The sequence below is a fragment of the Hippichthys cyanospilos genome, chromosome 10 (genome assembly GCF_059441005.1).
Source record: "Hippichthys cyanospilos isolate Australia breed blue-spotted pipefish chromosome 10, RoL_Hcya_1.0, whole genome shotgun sequence".
NCBI lineage: Eukaryota > Metazoa > Chordata > Actinopteri > Syngnathiformes > Syngnathidae > Hippichthys > Hippichthys cyanospilos.
The window spans coordinates 12,317,745-12,333,411 of record NC_142378.1 but is presented as its reverse complement, the minus strand read 5'-3'; the positions used below and the strand labels follow the sequence as shown (position 1 = coordinate 12,333,411).

General features: G+C 37.8%; 1 protein-coding gene across 1 annotated transcript in view; it reads left to right on the top strand.

Annotated features, from left to right (window-relative positions):
• The window catches only part of arid3a (AT-rich interaction domain 3A), a 46,157-nt gene that overhangs the window by 20,603 nt on the left and 9,887 nt on the right, over positions 1–15,667 (top strand). The gene's annotated exons all lie outside the window — the stretch shown is intronic.

Sequence of the window (15,667 nt, the reverse complement as noted above, 5' to 3'; positions counted from 1 at the left end):
AATTTTGAGCAGTCTTTTATCTTACTTGGATCCACTTCCAAATTGAATCTGACTCTCTGTTATGTCAAATAAACTTTCACTCTGTTCACGCACACGCATGCTGGTCAAGATAAGTAAAAGGACATTTTTGAGAGCTTTTTTATACCAGTGAGCAATTTTTAGCTTCTATATATTTGGACTGTGAGTGTATATGCAATTCACCATGTTGAATCAAATGCACATGTGCTTTACTTTCAGAGCTAGCTATACATTCTGTAATTTCAGACATACCACCATGTCTCGTGATTATAGTGTATACACGATAACCTCCATAAGACCTGTGCTTTGCGTTCTGAATAGCTCGCCACTCCCTCCACCTTGGTGTGAATTAATACCCCGTAGTTGGTGGTTTCTGTACATCAGGTTTTGTATGTTTTTATCATAACATGTCAGTCAGCAACTCAAGTCATGAGCAGTTGAGTATCAAGGCAGCCAGTATCTTGGCTGACAAGATAGTGTTGATAGTGAAAACTACTATGTTTAGCAAAGGAGCCTCTATAACACAAGTTAGCATTGCGTTGCTTCATGTTCCAGTGAATTTGCTCTTAATCTGAGAAGAACACTACACTGCTTCTGTCGTGCATTTCAACCCTGGACCTTTAAAGGACGTCATATATTTCTACCAAAATAAATATGGCTCATAATAACATGAACATGACGCAGGGCTTGAGAATCCACACATATACATTACCTCAGCCTTAATATAGGCCAATTAAGCAACAATTCATTTACAGTGCATTTAAAATCTTTTTTGATTTTTTTTTTCACATTTAATTATGTTACCACTGATTAAATAACCAACAAACATGACAAAAAAATAGGTAGTAATAAATAAGTAAATTAAATGTTTGCACTCACCAGTGTGAATTTGCAGTGTCTTATGAATTGAAAATGAAATCCATCCTTTCTTTCCTAAAGAAGACTTCAGTGGCTCTGTGGAGTAGTTTACGCATCAGTGTATTTAGTCTTTTTCTATGGACATGGAGGCTAATGTTGAATACCTCATCTGTCCGGTTATGTTCCTGGCATAAAATTTAATATGCTTCAATGCTGAAAATGAGCAGTGTCACGAAAAGCTTTTGAAAGTAACATGGCTTGTTTGTGCCCAGCCGATATTGGGTGTTTCGTTGTTGGTTTGGTGAAGAGATTCAAGTTGACAAACCCAGTATGACTCCAAACACCAGAATTAATCAGTTGCAAACAACAGGAGTTACAGCATTCTGTGAAAATGCTGGACGAAACCTTTTCCCGGCTGGGACAGATACCTTCTCTCCTTCTTCTGCCATCTTGGGTTAAAAAAAAAAAGAATATGTCGGTAGCAAAGAAATGTTGTCAGGGTATTTTGCGGGACATTGACACTGTCGAACTACCAGAAAAGCTTATCCAATCACAAAACGCGTACGTGTTGATTTCAACTTGCGAGATGATTTGTCCAAGCGCTGTAAACTGAACGGGCTGTGTCCATTCTCCAAGAGTGGGCAGGGCCATCTTTTTTCCTTTTGAAGGCTCTGATTTCAGGGAACCTGAGAACTCAGCAGGGGCCGATAACCGCAATGGCAATATATTGCCATTTTGAAAGTTGCGATTATTTGAAACCATCAAAATCTGACAAAACCGCTAATATTGTTGCGCATGGTAAATGTTTGTAATTATATATATATTTTTTAAAAATAAAAACTTATATAATCTTCAAAAAAGGTTTTAAAATTATATATTTTAGAGCTGCATTTTCAATACTGTGAAACAGCAATTCCGTGATATTTTTGCTCAAGGTTACCATACAGTCAGATTCTGATATCATACCATGCACGTCCCAACACTAGCTGGTTGAAATGTGAATGGGTAAAAAGATTTTAATCGAATAACTAAAATATTATATATAGCACTGAAAGGACTACAAAATAGTATACAGGGTTATTTTTAAGCCAACTGTTTTTAGTGTGTTTTTCATGCAGAGAAGGGAAAACGTCACTACATCAACTTAAACATTACTTGATCATACATACAGTTACCGAGACTATTTTTCTGCACTTGAGTAATTGTTCAAGCATAACATATGTTCTATCTTTGAGCCAAAATATTGTCCACACGTGTCCTCCACGGGTTCTTCTTTGTGCATACATGTGTACTAACACAATGGAAACAATGGAAGCATATGTATTAAAAAAAAAAAAAATGGCCAGGCACTAAACTTTATGCTTAGTAGTGTAATACTGGTGATGTGAAAGCATTCTGCTACTCAAATTTCAAGCAGCACATAACCTAAATATACCACCCATTGCTTACAGTACATGATTTAATGTTTAGGTTGAGATCTTTGGGGGCACTGGGTGGAGTGGAAAGAGTTAAAGCTGTTTAGTTTATTTTTGGGCAGGTGGGTGGAGGCTGCTGGAATGTGCCTGAGGCAGGGTGATAATGTGGCCATTGGAACCTCAAATCCTCAACAGAAAACTTATGTTCGTCTGTCAGGCAATGGCAGTTGGGAGTGTTTCCAAACCGAGCATATCCCTGTCTGTGCTTTAAAGCACGTTATTGTAAAAACGCAATGTCACACATTATGTCAATTTGCAGTTTAACAAGGAAAATGAAGAGCAAGTGGTGCAAGAAGGCTGAACTTCAGTTGAACCTAAATAAAAGGATCACAATAAATCCACCAAAAGCCAAGTGAAATTGAAAAATACTGAAAAACAAATCCAGGGACAGTATCATAGTTGGGAATTTACGATAGATTGATGTGATTTGAACGCCATGATAGGTTTATGAATTCCAGTAGGGCTAGCTAAGATCAAAAGCAAGTGTTTTATTTTCTTTTTTTAAAGAAATAGATTTTTGATTCTATTTTTATTGAAATTCAGTGACTTGTTGAAATAGTTCACAACAAACAATGTTTTTTGAAATATTGACCCTCTCAATTCTTCTTAGGTTAAAAAAAGTGATGGCAGGGAGGTCTTAAGGTTTCCCTTATCCAGTCCCAAGGACTATTTTTGTTTTGACAGCATGCACGCGATTGAGGGTGTGTCATTTGCAGAGGTCGCCCTCTGTGCTGCCTCAGCCAAAATGCGTGCACTGGTCCAGTGTGACAGTGTTGTGTTTTGTAACAAGATTGAAATAGATCAAATTTAGGACTGTGCAAATAAGTTAACAGTTTTTATTTTTTTGTCAAGATGGCTTTTAAAAATCTTTCTTCTTTCTTCTCAATAGCTTCCAAATGTGAGTGCATTCTTGCACTGTTTTCACAAGTGAAAGGCGTGTGTGTTTTGCCGGTATTATTAACTATTTTGCCGCTATATTTGGCAACTTTTCCTATTTATTACAGCAGCTTTTATCAAAATAATTGACCTGTGACTTTAATTTGCAGCCATAAACAAACAGATGAGTAGGAAATCAATTCCACATTATTTTACAGCAGGAGGAAAGAGAAACGTAGTAGGAAGTCATGCAACACTTTCCCAAATATGTATATTATCTGCTGCAATAGCAGTGACCTATCGACATGATGGAAATGTTTGACCTTAGGTATGCTCTTGTAAGGCGCAAATATTTTTGCTGAAGTCTCGCTTCTCTTGTAAAACTAAACACCAGAGAGCTGGAGGACCTGTGGTCTTTTCTTTGATCCATACACTTTGGTTGCTCATTGTTTTAAAACATGCCGCGTGATAATAACATGTCATGAAATGTATCTAAAATAGTGATCATTGCTTTCCGAAATAAAAGCAGAAGTGTCAATGTCTTATTTTGATTCAACATAATGATATTCAGTCTGTTTTCATTGAGGACTTAAGAAATCTGAGATTATTTACTGTTGAAAGGGTGAAATCTTAATGATTTGTACAATTTTTGTTTGCTAATCGATTAAGTGCTTATTAAATCTATTATTATCTATTTATCTGATTATTGATTAGTTGTCGATTGATTATTGCAACTCCACTTCATAATTGTTACGCCACTATTGTTTTAGTATGAAGAAGAAGAAAGCATGTCTACATTTATTATTCATGGTTATCCTTCTTTTTTCAGTCTGTTAAGCCCTTCCTTTTTCAGTGCAGGAATTCAATCAAGTGTCGTTCACCGCAAAAGTATTGGAACAGCAAGGGTAATTCCTTTGTTTTTCTTGTTGTTTTTTTCAAAGAAAAGATGCTCTGTTAAGAGCTCTGTATAGTGTTGATACCCTGAAATAAGAACTGAAATTCTAAACGTTTGTCTCATATTATCTTTTGACTTGAAATCCAAATGTCCTCAGTAAATAACAAAACAAAGAAATTGCAGATGATCTTTACAACATTACTTTTTGCCCTTCATTTTGGGTACATTTGTGCTTGAATGATTTTGTATGAGCATCAGCCCTGCGGGGGAAAAAAAAAAATAGTTCATGCCCCTTTAATAAGCAGTATCCTCATCAGGCCCAAAAGGTTCAGAGGGCAGTCGGTGCCTTTGAAGTTAGTCTGTGTGGGCCTTAAACACCAGCAGCAGGGCAGATGGAGCCCAGATGGACAGTAAAGAAGGGATGTCTTTAAAAATTCATGGCACTCACCATGATCAGGGTGAGTGGAGGGCATTTGGCATTAAACATTAAATTGTTCAAACACACACACACACACACACACACACACACACACACACACACACACACACTGTGAAGGGGGGATGGGGTTAACTGGGACTACAGGAAGTATAGCTTGAATGAGAGCCAAGTGGGAGCGACACTTATTGAGATTGGCTTTTTGCTGAGACAGCTGTCCAATAAGTGCTTGTTGGCTTTGTATTCCACTGAAGTTTTCATCTTCATCTAGATCTGTTGTGTTAATTCATTTGACCATCCGAACCTAGACATTGTCACTGTATTTTTTTTAAGAAGTAACAACTGGAGAATTGAATTTGAAACTTGCATTTTCGAGAAGGCTGAAGGCCTTCACACATGTTATTTCCACTTTCAAATTCATTATATGTTATAACTTGTAATGTTTTGACGTCCTATTCTTTCCTCATTTTTCAACCGATTCTCACCATTATAACTTCAACATATTAAAAAAAAAAAACTCACTCCAGGTATGCTTCTAATTTTCTCATTACAATAATTCACAGTTTCCCCAAATTAAAACCACTCCACCCCTAAATTTTCCATTATTCCCAATGAGAAAATTAGGTCATGCATTATTTACTCCTCTCTCACCGTTATATTACCAATTCAAACTATTCCAACTTCACCATGTTTATATCATTCAAACCATTTAAGGTATTATTCATATTATATGAAATTCACAAAACTTTCTAAAGTACAAAATGAGGAAATATTTACATTAACCTCCAGTTTCCACAAACAGCATATTGATGGATTTAGACCATGTCAAGTTCAAAATTTTCAGATCATTCAAGTTTATTCCATGTAATCCAATATAATCCCAATGATTTCAATAATTCCACATCATTCCAGGTGCTTTTTCTGTATTAAGCCTTTCAGCCTTCTTATGCTACCGCTTCAATTTCTCGCTTAATCATTTGACAGATGATTCATTGATGAATCATTTAACAGCACAATAACCAAAACTATTATATTAACTTGATATTAATACATTCCAAAGTTTTTGAGGTTTATCAGCACAGGCTACATCATTTAATTGCCTTTATGTCCCCCTATGCGGTGGTGTAGAGTTAACAAAAGGAAAACAAGGCTTATTAGGCATTATGTCCTGAAAACAAAAGGCTGTAAAACAAAGCCAGCGGCTGCACGGGAGGACCTTCCATCGTGTTCCTGTTCAGTGCGATGAAGGGGGGTGGTGTGCAGCATAAGAAAAAAGAGGCTCGGTTAAGAGCAACAAAACGACAGCCAGTTGGCAAGGAGCTTTGAAGCTGTTCCAAGTGGAGTGTGTAATACAAGGTCGTTTTGACAGAAGCGCTGTGCAGAATTTGAACCACGTCCCGCACCTTGCTGACGTTAAGAGGTGTGAAACCAACTAATACTGGAAATACTAATATTGTGCAAAACTGGGGAATGTAAACAAAGATAAGTTGCAGTCTTGCTTCTTTCTTTAGTTGCTGTATGTTTTTTTTTTTTATTGGATTTGAATATACCCGTGATTCCCACCCCTAGTTGAAACCCCCGAACGTTCTCAGGAAATGAGGAAATGACCATTTCTTGAGCAACAGCGAGACTCACAGATGCCCAACATCCTCCATTGTCTTTCCCACCATAATGTTTGAGGCATATATTTTCTCTCCAAACAACAAGGGTGCCGCTTGCCTCCTCGCCTTGTGGCCTCGTGTCATAATACATGCCTGGGAGTAGATGTTGACTGAATGCACAGAGCTGACAAACAAACAAAAGTTGCATGTTCTCATACAATGACCCAGATAAAGGCATTCATTTGAACCAAAGCGTCAAAATGCAATGCTGCTTTCAGATGTCCCTGAAAAGGTAGCGTGTGTTGAAAGCACTATGTCTTGAAAGAATCAATTAAGTGCTGGGTCAGACATTGAGATTCTTGGACAAACGTTTTCAAGGTCGGAATGGCTTTTTGTGCGAAATGTCACTGGACTTGAGAGCAGAAAATAGACATCATTTTTTCAATATGGCTGCACAATGAAGAGACCGAGCAGGATGAAAAGCACAGCGAACTTTTCATTGTCACTAAGGAATCCATTAGGTGTTAGATCCATAATTGTCAAGGCAAGGTGTTCACATTACGCACAGACACACATGCGCACACACACATTCTCTTTTCTTTCAAAACATCCACGGCAATGAAAATGTAGACTTTTGTGTCTGTAAATGGAGTATCAGATACAAATATGAACTTTTCTTTTCCAGTGTATCATCTAATAGTAGTAACACAGCGTATGTTTTCTTCACTGCGTGAATAGTTTCCTCTACATTCGTTTGGCAATTGTGACCTGCCGCTCCTAAATCCTAGCCGTCACTCTTTACATTTTCTTTTTGGGCTCGACATTGTGGTCGATTCACCCGTTTCGTACTTTACATTGTGCGCTAGTGAAAATTTCAACTGGTCGCATTGCACAAGTACATATTTTAATTAGTACGTAAATGACAGATGTGACAACATTCATATATGTATTTATGTTATTTAGTTCTACTAAGGAAAATGCAACAAGATCAAGTCATACACAAACGATGTGTTGCAAAGTAAATACCCCAAACAATACATGGACAACCATACAGTAGCCATAGTAGGCTTCTGTTTTGAAGCTCGCTTGCTCGTCCTCGCGACTCCATTTGTATTGCCTCTCGACGAGTGGCTCAAGACTAGCAAATAAGAACAATATCTCATTGTGAAAGTCTTCTCACTAAATCTTTGAATAAAGATGTTTGATACATTTCATGGAATACTGTGCGTTGGGTTTTGGTTTGATTTTGTGCTCAACTGTGTAAGACAAATTGAGTTGCTTGTGGAGAGGCTTGAGGTCAAATTGCAGAGCCTCCACCTATTGATTAGTGGTGGCCTAGGCAAGGTGGCCGCAACATCTTCATCCTTGATGTGCCCCATAGATATGCGGGCTGGGTGGGCCAGATATGGTTTAAAGGCCTTGGCTGTCAACCATTAAACTCAACGCAGTGCTCATCTATCACTCTGAGTGACAGTGTAACCAAAACCTCAGTTTTTCAGCCCTCTCGGGTTTGGATTAAATATCTCATGTAAGTCTTCATCCTGTTTGCATCAGTGCCTTTTGACAGTTATTCATCTGTCCTGCCGGTTGCTTTGCATCTTTTACACTGGATGTGAATAAATAACTCTATCAAAGGAGTCTAATTTAATGATTATACGTTATATACTCTTTCAAGCATTAACTTGAAGAATCTTCCTCATGGATAATTGGCAATGAAATTATACCTAAGGGTTGACTTATGGGGTTCTTCGACCTTTCTAACCGCCCCTTCGTTCGGCTTGGCCTTGCCCGAGTTTTGGTCTCTATGATTGCGATGCTCGTCTTCGGCAGTGCGGTTAGAAGAGATTGCCCACAGATACATGTTGTCTGGCTGTTGTGGGCCTGGGAAAGCTGTTCTCTTTTTATTTCTGATTCTTATCCAAATCTACAAGACATGCTAACTGATGGTAGTGTGGCGGAATGCAAGCATACTATATATGCTCATTTTGCCCTATCTTTATCCACAGATTTTCTCATGTCAACACATTCCAATTGAACATACTCTAGACTCATATTCATTACTCATACTCAAATGGAGAAGAACTTTTGTTGTTTTGCCTGTTTGGGTCCTGTTACGGTAGCTTATTGAAACCATTTAGAATGGTCTCAGTGTTTTCCAACTACATGATAACTTTTTTGTATGAACAGTGGTCTGTGAATTGTGTGTTAAGGAATTCAATGGAGGCACATGCAAGTACAGTGGACCCCTGGGTTACAGGGTCCCTGGCTCACGTTTTTTTCACGTTTTCATGTGGAATACTGAGTTTTTTGTCCCCTCTGTAAGGCATATTTCACGCTTTACGATTCACATCAAAAACATATACATATATATATATATATATATATATATATATATATATATATATATATATATATATATATATATATATATATATATTGATATAATATATATATATATATATATTGATATAATATATATATATATATATATATATATTGATTAACTACATTTTGCCAACTAATCGCTTGGCATGCCTATTATAATGTTTTGTCTTTTTGCTCAAATGCGGTTATGCATACCCTGGGGGGTACATAATAGAACTTCAAGGGGGTCTATGAAATTTAAAATTTCTGCATGTACGAGCAAATCTGTTTTAATGCTATGATAAGTTCATTTTTTTTCTTTTCAAAGTAAGATCAAATTAATTGAGAAACGTAGTTTTGTTAAGTTCTATTCAGAGGCATATTGTCATGTAATTTTTGCTCTTTTTAAGGGGTCCTTGACCGAAAAATATTTCATAAGGGGTACATAATTGGGAAAAAAAAGGGGTTGACAACCAGTGCCTTCAAAGATAAGCAGCCATCCTTCTATTCTGCTAAGAGTGATTGACGCAGACCAAGTTTCATCAGATGGGTGTTTGACAGAGCTTGTGTTTGTCTTCGGCTGGTGGCTCAGCTCCTCACACTCAGTCGATGCGCTTTAATTTATGAGGTCAGCTAGTCACTGCGGATTATGATGCGTTTGATCCCACCTGTCAATAAAACAATGTTGAATGCGACTGCAGTAAAACAGATCTATTGTTGCTGTTAATTGTGTGCTCGAGGGGGAGGGTAGTACAGCCCGTTGTAGAGAGTGGACATAGATTCATTATCGATGTCGGCTTATGGAGACACATACGAGATGTTTCTGTCACGCTTCTGTTGCTTCACATTTTCCAGTTGAATTCAACGCCATACAGAAACAATGTCATGTCAGACTGAGAAGGAAAACAGCTTGTTTCCTGTATTTAAGTACATTCCAGAAGGTGGTGTTACCACTGGATTCAAGCAGTGATCTATTACAAAATGAATATCTTGCCTTGACAAGCAGGTTTTATGTTTTTCAAGATTTGAAAATACTGATATATACAGTAAAAGTCCTCGACAATGAAACTTGCATGTGCAAAAAAAAAAAAAAAACATTGTGAAAAAATCCATTTGTTTAAGGCTTTCTCAAGTCTCATTCAACAACGGTTTATACTTGTCACGCCGGCACGCGTTTTGCAGCATTTTATACTTGGAGCGGCTTCCCCTGCAGTCAGGCGATATTCTCCCATACTAAAGGTGGCAGTAAATGGACTCTACAGCATACAAAAAAACATGACTCTATTATAGAGGTAGAGAATCCCAGTAGATTAAAACTATCTCAATTCATCCAAGCATTTTTAAACAGACTCCTCATCTCTGCCCAATGTGGTGTTCGCCAGGAGTTGCTTACGGTATTTAGATCACGGTATTCCTTTTCAGACAAATCATAAAGGTGTTTCTACGAGCGAACTTTCATAAGCAATAGTTCGTCCGCCATGTTTTCCCCTCGTGAAAAAAATCCTGGCTGCAAATGATTGTGTTGTAGAGGAGTTTTATTGTACTCTATATTTTGTCTACTGAATGTCATCACCCATCTATATAATTATTTTTGCCTTAAGATCTCAATATTAACACTAACTGTGTACAAATTTGCCAATGTTAAGTGTTCACCACACACTTTATGGCCTTACTATAATCCATTAGTGAACCCTGAGTCAAAACTTGCTCGCTTTGACACGGCCCTCTGTTAAAGTACACCCAGATCGCTAATGCAGAGCCGCATAGCGCTCTGTCCCTGTAAATGCAGTTGTAAAGGGTCACCAAAAGGTCTTCTTTCATTGAAGTGCTCAAATTCACATGCAACAAATACAAAATACAAACTCCAGACGTTTTAGATGAATCTACTGGTTCCCCCATTCATAATCACATTGTAGCATTAGTGACTACAATTGAATTAGTATATTTTGTATAAACCGGGCTCCCACATACATAGGAGTCTTTCACTGCTGCTTCTACACTATGTTCTTACTGAGCTTAACAATATGTAACTTGCCTACAAGTAGGAATGTTTTACTTTATGTCAAAAGTGTGTCTCAAAATAGACTATAGCGTGCATATCTTCTTTGGACCAAAAAATGTTTATTTTGGGGGGATTAAGTACATCTATAAAATCGGTTGTTGCCTAATACAATGCACTGTTCGAAAATGGCTGACTGTGTGTTGGCTGAATCAACTCCCCGACCTGGACCCATTTTAGCAACATTTTGCCCTCCCCCACCTTTATGAGTCACTTAGTACTCACAAAGTTTACTTACTGCACTTTTTTTTTTTCCCCACAGTCCATTCCCTTTCACATTAGATGAGCATGGTTTCCTGTTAAAGGAGTTTATAAAATAATGTTAATGCTGCTTCTCATGTGGAGGTAAATGCATGAACACACTTTGATTAACTAATAGAGTAACTGGTTCTGCAACAACATTTTTAAGCGATAAATAGTTTCTGTTGTGCAACAACCATGGTATAGATTCTCTGCATATGCAAATTACATATAGTTTCCCGTTTACACACAGTCATACAACTTTATTAGTTGACTCATTGCAGGAACATCTGTTGAGTCAATCTCCAAATGCCAACGGTGTTTGACAATTCAGACTTCACTCAATCTTTAGTCATATTTTATGAATGTAACACATCTCTCAGCTATGCAACAACATTTTTTTTCAGGTTGATAACTTTTAAAACAAGTACAAGTCATATGCTAGACTTATTCAGGTCCTTTATTGAGAGAAATACAATAAATGATACAGTATGGTTAAGTATTTTGAACTGTTCAGTCCACCTTTTCATTTATATCTATGCTTATTTTGCTGTCATTACCAATATTAAATCCAACTTTCCCTTCCGTTACATATTCTTAGGCACAGATTTTTTTTAAAAGAAAAGATTAAACATTAAAAAGAATCCTTGATTGAAGTTAGCCACCCTTGATCGAGAGCTTGAAGAGTTACACTATACCCCGCACTCCTCTGGGTTCTGGTTTTTTGTTGCAAAGCCCTTATTATGTGCTATGTGACACTTGTGTGCCGCTGGCTTACTAACATCCATTTGTATTACCGGTAGAGCAAACCCTCCCCCTGCACTGAAATAATTCCCCTCCCCAATTTCCACCAACATGTTGATGACTACAAATCTGCAGCAACAGGCTGCTCTGTAGTTACTGATTATTTTCATCATAAACCACTTTGTTTTGAGTCTGAGGACTCCTCATAATTTATCAGCACAAGGACAGTTGCTGACCTACATACATGGCCAGGGTGGGAACTTCTCAAAACGTTTCACATGAAAATAGTGTTGCGAAAGGGTACATTTTCCATCGCATGTCGCTAATGCCTAGGTCCGATCCGATCTGAACTTTTTTCTGACGGAATTAAACAAAATTTATCTTCCTTTTCCAGTCACATTTTTCAAGTTAAAATACACAATCCATTTCTTGCAGGGGTATGAAACTATTCCCCGCACTACCAGTTGGCCCGGTTTATTGTCGTTTTTCTAGTTTCTGCTTGTTTATCTGAATAGCAGAGCTTTAATCCAGGAGGGGCCCCAGCCCCTGCTCACACATTACAAACATGAAAACCATACAATAAGCCTACACCAACCACACCCAGCTCTGTCTGATAAGGTATGCGTGTGGGTGTAGGTGGTGGAAACGTGCATTAGCAGTACATATAATCACTGAATCGACAAGAAACATAAAACGATATCATCCACAGGTTTCATACTCAAAGCCTGGGGGCCAGATAAGTCCCTCCACGTCATTTTGTGTGGCCCGCTAAATGCTGATTTGACTTTAAGTTTCTGGCTAAAATATCAAACATACAAGTTGTCTTGGGGGGGGGGGGGGGATTTTTTTTCCCCAATCTCTCTTTTGAACAGTTTTTGACAGCGTCTGGTTTCAAAACTAGGTAAGTATGTGACAAACACACTTAAAACTTATTTGAGTTCACAGTCACACGGGCCCTCTACAATATGGCCCACAATAAAAATGAGAAGTTCCGTGTTTAGACAATTTGGGAATTGACATTGGTCTTAAATGTTGAAAAGCCAAACAGGTGTCCCATTCGTGGTGATTTCTATTTGAAGATAAGCTACTTCCACTTAAAGGCTTTTTCTCTGCCATCTAGAATAATTTTCCAAATATAGTAATGTAAAAATGCCACTGGTTTTCAATTAAGGGCCATTAACACTTTTATTGTGCATAAATGTCAACACATGCATCATTGTGGTCCTGGTTATAAATTGAACTTGAAACATGTCGCACTTAAGAGCCTTACTGAACTGTTACCTCAATTGTATTCCTGTCAGCACTACAGTAATATTACCGAAATCTCTGATCATTTATGTTCCATTTGTCATTTTTATGCAGCAACATCACAGGGTATGTGAGCTTACAATGGCACCTTAACTAACAAACAACCAATCAATCAGCAGTAGCAAAATGGCAACCTAGACTGTGAATATGAAAGAATTGTGAATGGATTCATCAAGCATTCTGTAATGCTGTAAGGTGTGCCTAAAGCATCCCACATTCACAATGAACTGCTACACTGCTCCTGCTATTCTATTTAGAGAACACTGACATGTATTTGTCTGTGTTAGTGCCTAATTGGGACAACATTCTATGATTGTTGCATGTAGTCTGACACAAAGCAGCATGTGTGTCCACCTCTGTGTTAACAGTGCATAAAAAATGGGACTTGAAACTGGATACGACTAGCCAAAGGGATATTGTGTAATTCACTCAAATTTAGTCTACTGGAGGTGACAACACCGCTTGTGTGCAGGGAATCCTTTATTCTCATAGATCCAATAATAAATTATCAAAATAATTTTCACTCATTAGGTTTGTCTCTTAATTATTTTAAGTTTGCTTATTTCCGTGGCTGTGGTTTGGAGTGGTGGGTGCACTCTAAAAATAATGAATGCCAAACACTATGCCATCGTTTTATTTCTGGTCCAAATTGGGTTATTTTTGACCCAACTGTTTTCAGAGTGGAATCTTTTACACATAGACAACTTTGTCTTTGAATAACTTACACTCTAAATAACTGGGTTACAAGAGTAGTACACTTGCATAGCCATTTTCAGCTGTAGAAAGTTGTCTGTGATTAATTTGATTACTTATTTGTTGTACAATTAAGTCTTTTACTGCCAGCCATTTAACAACACAAGACCTGTCAGCCAGTTTCAAACATTTTGACTGACCAAAGTCTCTTCCCCTCAATTTTAATGATCAAGTCAGAGCTGTCAACTGAAAATGACATCATCTCAAGGCTCAGGTAAAGACCAATTGCAACTCACCTTGCAATCGTTACATGAAAAAATCCAGACAACAGTTGAGCCATGATTGGTCGTTAGTTGAGCCTTGAGTGCAAGTGATGCCATTTTCAGGCAATGGAAAGTGGGTAAATGTGTTTTAAAGGTATTAATTGCACATGAGATCATTGTTCATCAAATTAATTAAAAAAATGAACATTTTACTGCTGAAATGGCCCAATAAATCACTATCTCTTTAAAAAGAACACACATATGAGTCAAAAAGGACCGACTTTCACTTGCATCAATTTGACACAACTTTCTAGGTTATTCATTTCTCCTTAAAAGTTGTGTCAAATGGAAAAAAAAAAAGTCACACACCCCATTCATCCTAAATACTTGAGGTGTTTTGTTGCAAAATAACTAAAAACCTCTTGGCCATTTTGCAGGTTTTTCCTTTTACCTTATTTTTGGGCTCAAATGATTAGATGCCATCAACGATATTAACCCTTGTGCAGTATTTTGTCCAATCATTTGATCTCAATATCATATCTCATATTTGATCAGATTATGCAAGTGTACCTCTATCATCCAGTTGGTCCGTGAAAGGCACATAACGTACTCACATCACTTGAATACCTGCGCGGGTTACTCAAGACAGGTTGATCTACCGTTCATGTCTCCATGCCACAATAAAACCACCAGCCACTTGGGAAATATTTGTTTGCGTGATAAAGAGAAGGAGAGATATTGGGCAAATAAAGAAAAGTTGGGGGTTGCTGTTTGGAGGAAAGGGGTCATTTCCAAGATTTATGGTGCGGCACTTCACAAAATGCATGCATCCTGTAATTAAAACTCCCCCTTGTCTCCAGCAACCCTGTACATTAGCAGGAATCTCCCCCACCCCATCTCATTTAGGCCCATTCAATCCAGCAACCCCCAGCACTCATACACACACACACATGCAAGATAATAAGATCTGATGGCAGCTTGAAGTCTCTAATGAGGGCTGAATGCTACAATGAGGGGCAGTCTGTTACTGGTTAGAGGCCACTTCTGTCACATCCTACACAACCTCAGCTATACAAGCTTTTCATTTCCTCCCGGTGGCAGCTTTAGGTGAGCACCAAACACGTAACTGCGCTCCGATCTATATGAGGTGGCATCGATCATACCGCACATAGGCTCCAAACAAAGCACACGCTTGTGCTTTGTTGGTTAGTCTGTGACGTGTTGTTCTTTTAATTTGCTGCTAACTTTGTCAGCAGTGCAGCTATTGCAGGTCATGGGATTAAAAGTCTATAAAGTCAAGTAGCTAAATATAGTTGAGTTGTTTTTGCATTGAGTTAGTGGTCTCTAACCTTTTTGTTTTCTAGCAGATGTATGAAACACACCCATGGTTCGCTGGTTGGGTATTGTCCAACATGAAGAACGTCAGGACAAAAGTTTAGACAAGCTTTCTCATTCATTTTTTTAAATGTAATGAGGTCCACTTATTTTTCTTTAATTAGCTCACTGGTTCTTGCCATAATATGAATTTTAAGTTCACCATAATATGAATTCAAACAGATGTACAATCAGGCATCTTACCTGCACAACACAGCTGATGGTCTCAACCTCATTGATAAAGCAAGAAATTGCACTAATTAACCCTGATAGGCACATTGGTAAAATGAAAACCATTTCAGGGGACTGCCACTTGAAGCTTTTTAAAAGGAACTACAATATAAACATTTGCACTTTTTTTTGTTAAATACATAACCTCACGTGCACATTCATAGTTTTGATGGCTTCAGTGAGAATCTACAATGTAAATGAAAAAAGGAAAAAAAAAAATCATTGAATGGGA